The sequence below is a fragment of the Aulostomus chinensis genome, chromosome 2, assembly GCF_037954235.1.
Source record: "Aulostomus chinensis isolate RoL2024-O1b breed Wild chromosome 2, RoL_Achi_v1.0, whole genome shotgun sequence".
NCBI lineage: Eukaryota > Metazoa > Chordata > Actinopteri > Syngnathiformes > Aulostomidae > Aulostomus > Aulostomus chinensis.
In genome coordinates this window covers 29,107,360-29,115,283 of record NC_141321.1, presented here as the reverse complement: position 1 = coordinate 29,115,283, position 7,924 = coordinate 29,107,360, and positions in this window count along the sequence as shown.

Here is a 7,924-nt window from a genome sequence, read left to right as displayed (position 1 = left end):
GTCACACCTGAGTAGTGAAGATCAAAGCGGCCCGCAGTGCCTACAACCACACAGCTGCTGCACCAGCCAAACTTTCTCAACTGCTCCACATCTTTTGCCTTCAGCACATGTGTTTCCAAGGTTGACCACTAATCCTCCATTTATGTGCATTATCGCGTCTCTAACTCACTGGAGTGACAGCTCTGGAATCTCTCACCCGTGTCGCTGAGTGTTCGCTGATTTTATTCCCTCAGGTTTTGTCAAGTTATGGTCTCTTTTTTTTGTTTGTTTGTTTCTCCTTAACTGTAGAAGCCACATACAGGGAGCATGAGGACAAGGCCTCTACGATCTCACACGGCCAAACCGTAACCCGTAAAGCATAATTGTTGTTGGGGTTTCCACTTGTAAAACAATGTCTTTGGCCTGCAAAAGAGGCAGCTTGTCATGCTGGCCAGTTTTTTTGTTCAGCGCTGCATTAAAGCTCCAAATCGGGACTTCATTTGAGAATTCCAGAGGGACTGCCATCGAGGCAAAATGCTGACATAAAACCAGCGGAGGAGAAACCTCCGGGACAAACTGATATTTTAAACATGTATGTGAGCTTTGAACCAACAAACAGCTTAGAAATATCAGTATCAATGTAAACTGTGTCCCGGTGAACGGAACAGACATTTGAATGAGCGGAGAGGACTTGAGATTTTCATGTCGTTCACAGATGTCCTCAATCAAAGTCAACTTTTTCTTACTGTAGCTGGAACTGAAAACTAGAAAAACCCCATCAGAGGTTCCTTTAATACTCTAAGCCCCGCTAATTTCCACTGGGAAATACATCTTTGTCCTGTGCTACTAGTGAAACAGGGATTTATTTGTACTTTGGGTACGTTCTTAATGAATCCAACCCCTATGAACACCATTGCCGTAGCGTCTATTTTCTAACCGATTGTAGTTCGGTTAAATGAGGAATTTTATGTTTGAAGTTTGCTGTTTTTTTTTTGTCTTTTTGTAAGTTGACATGAAAAGCAATCCTATTTTGTCCAGTGTGATTTTAGTGTTATATGGAAACTGTATTGGCACGAAGAATATAAGTGGATGGAGCATGAAGCTGGTGACTTTCAACCCTCAAAACTCAAAAATGAAGAAGAGTACCACTCACAGTCTCAGAGTAATATGTGAAATCCCCGCAAACTTTACTACTCGGTGGTGTGCTGGCATCAGAGACGTAACAGAACAGCTCTGCTGGATCACGTGAGAAACCATCTCCCCTGCTGTGTGTCTGAACTGCCACTTAGGTTTGACCAATGTGTGTCCTCTCAGGATGACGTGGATTTTGTTGGAAGGGCATCAGGGATGGACTCAAAACCCACAATGGCGGCCTCTGCAGGTGAGCGTGGACGGTACTGCAGCATCAGTTATGTGATGAGCTTACTCAACTGAGGAGATGGCACCACTCTCCTACAGGCTAAGGTCAGTTCTTTGATCCGATTGGTTCATCCAATCATCTACCAAGTGTTTTTTTTGTTTTTTTTTTCACCGTTTTTGGCTTTTTCCAAACAGTTTAATTACGGGTGATTTTCTCAGCCTGTTCTAAAACAAACCGTCTGACTCATCAAGCTCATCCGCTGACGACGGCGTCTTTAAATGACCTTCACTGTTGGAAAATAATGAGTCAACACAGCCAAAGACAGGTTCAATTTAGACGCAAAAAAAACCCCTAACAAACACTTAAGTTTGGGAAAACAACATTTCTGAACAGGACTTGACTTGACCATTGCTTCAACAATGGGATCAGCGGTGGTTGGTGTGCTCACTCGTATCCTAATTGGTTTTCCATTCATATCACTTCTATGGTGCGACCACTCTTTAACTCCCTTTGTGCCGTTATTACAGTGACCGTGGTCGCTGCACGTATTTGCTGTGAGATAGGCCTGCACAATCCGAACTCTGACTAAAGACAGATGGTGATCAGCTTTATGATCAAGAGGTTATTGGTTAGTTGGAAAGAATGTTTTTGGAAGACAATAGCAATAGTGTTTATGGAGCTGCACAGCTGAAAAAATACAGTGCCTTTACTGATCATTTACTAATCATCATCTATAAAACATGGAAACCATAGCAGAGCCCGTGCAGTCTGTGCCCGGGATTTCTGTATCAGATGCAGCTGTATGCTTTGAATAAACCCTAATTCGGTGAAAGAAAAAAAAAATTGCTTGCTCGCATAACTGATATTCACTGTACCATTACAGAGACGCAAGCAAGGCCACGCTTTAATTTTATGATGCAGATGTTTATCAGAAATGAGTCACCCATCCTTTTGCACTGTGATGTAGCGGCGCTGTTGTCCGACTGCCAGCTGCAGCCGTCTCAATTTAATGTTTTCATGACAACTGTTAAATCTCCACCAAGCCACAAAGTTAGCATTTCCCCAAGGTCAGATCTGGACTCCAAAACTCTTCCTACAGAGAGTCACATTCAAGATGTTGCAGTTTTATCCCGAAATGAATATCAAGGGATTGAATTGATGAAGGAGTACATCCATCTAACGGTATATGAAAGACAATATAATACCCTAGTAGCTAGTAGCTAGTACCACTAGCATACCACGAGCTAGTACACAGCATAAAAGACTGTCACTTGCATGTAATTTAACAGACGCAAGGTTAAGGGTGTATATATTTTGCTGATATTTAATTTAATTGAATCACGCCACTTCTTCAAAGAACACCTCCTCATCAGTTTAAAAAAAAAAAAAAACCCAGAAGCAACACGGTCAGTTTTCCAGGCCACAAACTGCAACAGCCTGTTGATTCTCTGCAGCAGGTTCCAAAAAATTCAAATACCACAAACATGTCTGACAGGGAAGATTTCTAAACGGTTAAGGAGAAGATTTCATTAAAGAGAGAACAGAGTCTTAACACGCAGAATGGATGCGGCTTTTAAAAAGTGGAGATGAAGGAAAATGGACCCGATCCATGTTTTTGCGGAGTCTAAATTAAAATCCTTGTCCAAAAGCTGAGGACATGTTCCAAACATGTCTAAATGTCTCTCATTTAGTAAATTTAAAGTCATGTAAAGCAGTAATTTTAATAGAGTACTTTGAATCCTATAAAATGCAAACCAAAAAGCAGGAACATTTGAGCTGGCTTTTATGAGGCATAATAATATTTTATATAAACATTGTTCACATACATTGCAATATTCAAACCACAAACAATTCTTGGAAGGACTGTTGCCATGAGAACGTTGGAAACGACTCCTCTTTCACCATTGTTTTCCCACGAGAGCGACTTTTCAAAGAGGAGTAGAGAACATAACCAATGACAGTGTTGTTAGTGATATTAGCAGATAGACGTTGTTTTGTTAAACAACATGTTGCTTGTGTTCCTGGAATATGTGGGATGTCAAGCGAAGCAGTGACAGGATGCGTTGCAGCAATGGGAACCAGAAGGTTTTGGAGGTCATCTGGGGAGTAGTGACAACATGCCACACACCAAATCATCTCAAGTCTCTCTAATGTAAAAATTAACCATCCCCTTCATGCCGACCACAGCAGATTTGAGAGTGGCTGCGTTACATGGTTGTGCAATGCTTCCTTCATAATTCAATAATGATCAGTTTCACTACAGAGAGCGCTGGCGTCAGAGAAAGGAAATCTTTAGAGCAACACAACATAAAACAAAGTGCAAATGCTGAAGCTCTCCGAAAGGTTTCGATTTTGGTTGTCATGCGCTCTTTGTTAGACTGGGGTTGAGAGCATCGCCTGATCTTTCCGTGTTGGCACTCGCCGTCTCACCAGAATGGGTGCCAGATGTCTTCTTCTTACTTCTGTTTTTTTTTTTTTTTTTCCCTGAGCCGAGGACCTGAAGCACGGCGGTGACCGTGTGGACCCTCGCGCCTCTCTTAAAAAAAAAAACCAAAAAACGCCGCCAATGTACACGCAAACTGGTACCATTTAATGAGTCACACGATTGCTTCAAAGTGAAATTACATCCATTTAAACCTGTCTTACACATCACCCAAAGAGGCGCAGGAAAAAAAAGTGTCTACCTTCAATTTATAGCTGAATGAAAACCGCAAAGACAAAAGTGGGACATGTGCAAGTTATTATGGATACACTCTATTCTCAGTGATGAGAGCAGCATGTATAAAATAGGGGGGGAAGAGGGGGGGTGGCATAATCTCTGCCCGACATATTTGTATGATACCAGACTTTGAAATGGAAAAATCAAAGGAAAGTTTTTTTTTTTTTAAGAACAAAATGTGAACTTTTCTCGCATGTCCGTGCATGGTATATAATCATCGTCTCAGCTTTTGTTTCATGCCATCAAAGGCTCTACATGTGTGTTACTACATCACAGGTGATCACAGGGAAGTCAGGAGACAAGCTCCGGGAATAAAAGCAGCCCAGGAAAAGTACAGCTCTGAGCTGACGACAGAGTGCAAAGAGGACAGCCTTTTTTTTTTTGGCGTGATTTGCCAATTCTCACATTTATGTGAATATATGGCTATAAAACCTTAATACAACACTTGACCGTTATGGAAAAGCTCTGTGCTCAGGAGAGGGAGAGAGTCACTGTGTCCTGCAGGCTTGTCCACAGCTGTGCGGGTGGTTAAAACAGAGGCAGTGACACCCACAATGCCACTGGGTATAGCTGATGTATTTGTACCGATTCTGAAAACAGAAATATACATTTACAACGCTGTCGAAAGCGGTGTCGTGCTGGCGCGTGCGTGCCGTGAGCCTTGTAACCAGTGTCAAAGAAATAATCTTGTAACCAGAGGAACGCGCATGTTATGTAAATGCTATTATTACCAGCAGAAGAGCTAACGTGAGAACAGCGGCTGGTTCAAGGAACCCAATGAAACGATATACTGTAAAACAATGAAATGTTCCTAGAAACTACAATCAAAACAAAGATGACGGAAATGGAAGACAGCCATTTTTAGCCATAGTCTTATTTTTCTCGTCCTCCTGGTAAAGAAGCCCAGCCCTGACAAAGCAACCCCTCTCTGCTCTCAGCAGTGCTATTTTAGTGAAAAGTGACTATGTGGCTCTGCTCTGACAAAGGAAGTAGCCTCATAAATGTGCTGCTGTGCTTTTGATATGACTTCTGGCTTTCATGTCAAGCAGCTGGCCAAAAAAAATACACTTTAAGAATGAATGTGGGCCTTAATACCTTCCATTCCTCTGACCGGCTGTATTGACTTCATTGTGCTGGAAAAGGAAGAGAAAGAGCTAAAGGAAGTAACACCTGGTTCCCCCGAGCCCCATCAAGGCCCCTGGACACGCATACGCGGTGCAGTGCCACTCCGAGTGGCCCAGGTGGTGCTCAGCTGCAGTATGAAGGATGTTCATACCAGGAGGACCAGCTGAGGAGATGATCTGAGGCAAGACGCACTTCGAAATGACATTAAATGTGAGGGCAATGTGAGGAAATATGTCTGAGAGAAGAATGTGTTTTGATTTTGAGTAAGGACAAGCTGGGTGAAATCAGGTAACGCGTCGGCAATAAATCTGTGTGTCCCTAACATATGCTTTACAGACCTTTACTAACCTTTCTTTGGCTGTTGTAGCCACAGGAAGAAATGAAACCCCCAGAAATAAACACGCTAACGTATTCTCACGAAACATTCATATGATATCTCGCATGTCAGACATTCCCTTTCTTCCCAGTGGAAAAAGCAATATTTTATATTAGGGAGACTGTATTTGGATGACCGAAAAACCAGGACACTCTGCCCAGCAATGAGATACTCAAAATGATACTTGCAGTTTACTCAAAGATGCCTTATAATTTCAACACATTTAAAGTATGCCCCCTCGGTATGGATTGAAAATTGTTACATCGCAAAATAAATAGGACATAAGAACAGGCCATGTCCTGGGAAAACAGGATGTTTGGTCAGCCTATTTTATATTCATTATTCCTATTTTTCTTTTGGGTTCGATTGAAATGGGAAAAAAGAACAAATGAAAAATTGCTGAAAATATCGGCACACCTCGCTAAAAATACCGGCTTTTGTCACCTGAGAGGGTGCTGAAAATGCCTTGTTGTCTCTCTCAAAACACCTGTGATTTTGTTGTTGTTATTGTTGCTTGAAAAAATGGATGCAAAGGTTTCATCATCTTGCTAAAAACATCCGTTCTCTTTTTTGCTAAATTAATAGCTGAAAACGTCCCGCTTTCCACTAAAAACACCCTGTTTTGATGTTTGATAAATATCTGAAAAAAATCACCCTGACATCAGAAATGATTCTGAAAATTTCCCAAAGCCTCGCCAAAAAGACCTGGTTTTGTTGACAGAACAATGGCTGAAAATGTCCCAATGTTTGCTAAAAACATCTTTTGTTTTTCACTGGAAAACCAGCTGAAAATATTCCGATGTCTCGCTCAAAGGATCCAGTTTTGTCACCAGAACCGAGTCTGAAAATGCTCCAGCGTCTCGCTAAAAAGGCCGGTGTGGTGGATGATTCGCTCCTGGCTCAGGATTACATGGGTTAGATACTAATTTATGTATGAACACTGAATCAGAACAGCCTGAACACACACACACACACACACACACACACATACTGTATATACATGACATACAAGTTGAAATATTTCAACATGAACGTGGTACTCACACACCCACACACACACACGCTGGATGTCGCGCATCAACTTCACAGGCCTTGTTCCTCTCCCACTGTGTTTTAAGTGGAACCACACTGGGTTGCAGCCCCTGTCCTCACATCTGGAGGCACTGCTGCAGAAGGCCGCAGTCCCTTCCTCCTCCTCCTCCTCCTCATCATCATCCTCACCATCATCATCATCGTCATCATCAGCCCCATTATAAATCCCATCTGACTGTGTCCGTAATTATTCCACACATGCTTATGCAACAAAGCAGTAGCCGAGCCAAATGACAAACAGACCAGAGCTATAAATTAAGACTTATTTCTTACTTTAATGGCTTGCACTCTCATAATGTTTGTCACTAATTCTCTGCTGCAAAAAGTGGCAACATTGCACTTTTCCTCCTCGTGCATCACTCTTATTAACACTAAGTATTCACGCAACAAAGCAAATATGGCATGTGTGGAGATTGCAAAGTCATTAGTTTCCCCTTTGTAAATCTTTTATTTCTGTGAAAGGATTAAATGATGATGCAATTGCTTTAAAGACACACTCACTCATGCAATATTGTTATAATTAGCGCTGTGAATCTTCACGCGCACACGTAACCAAAATCAGTCGTCTCACTTCAGATTTGGAAAACCAGCCAAGAGAATAACACTTCTTGGTAAGTGGCACTATAAATCCCTATCAAGTGTCAAGCACTCTCTCAATTATATTCAATTACAGAAGACCACATAAATCCCCCAAATCACGCCAGTGAAACCAGTTCTGTTTGTGTCATGTTGTATACTGGAGAATTTTCCCTGTCAGTCAACCCCTTTTGTGTTTGGTTAACCGAGTCAGTCATGACCTATGACCCCTCAAAGTGGAAAAAAAAATCAGATCTTTGCCCTGGTTTATCCCTTTCTTTTCTTTTTCTTTTTTTTACAACAAGGACCTGACATCTTAAGAGAACAAAATAAATGGGGAGAGGAGATGAGAGGACAGGGAGAGGAGTTCTTCTCCGGCCCGAGGCTTGTCACTCAGCCGTACCCAGCACTCACTTAATCAAGCAGGCATGTGGCACGGTGTGGCAACTGCCTGGGTGCATAAGTACATGTCTTGTGGTTTACGCTGGTTTAAGACAGGACGGATGTGGCACTAGTGGCAGCCTGTCTCAACTTGTTCCTGGTATGTTTGTTTTGACAGTCAGCTAAGACCCCATGGGCAGGCCCTTTTCACCCTGGCTGATCCAAAAACATAATACATTTGGTTTTCTCAGACAGAAATAGAAGCCACATTATCCTTCAAATATGGAAAGCTGTTGCCCAGAGAAACCTATAAAAA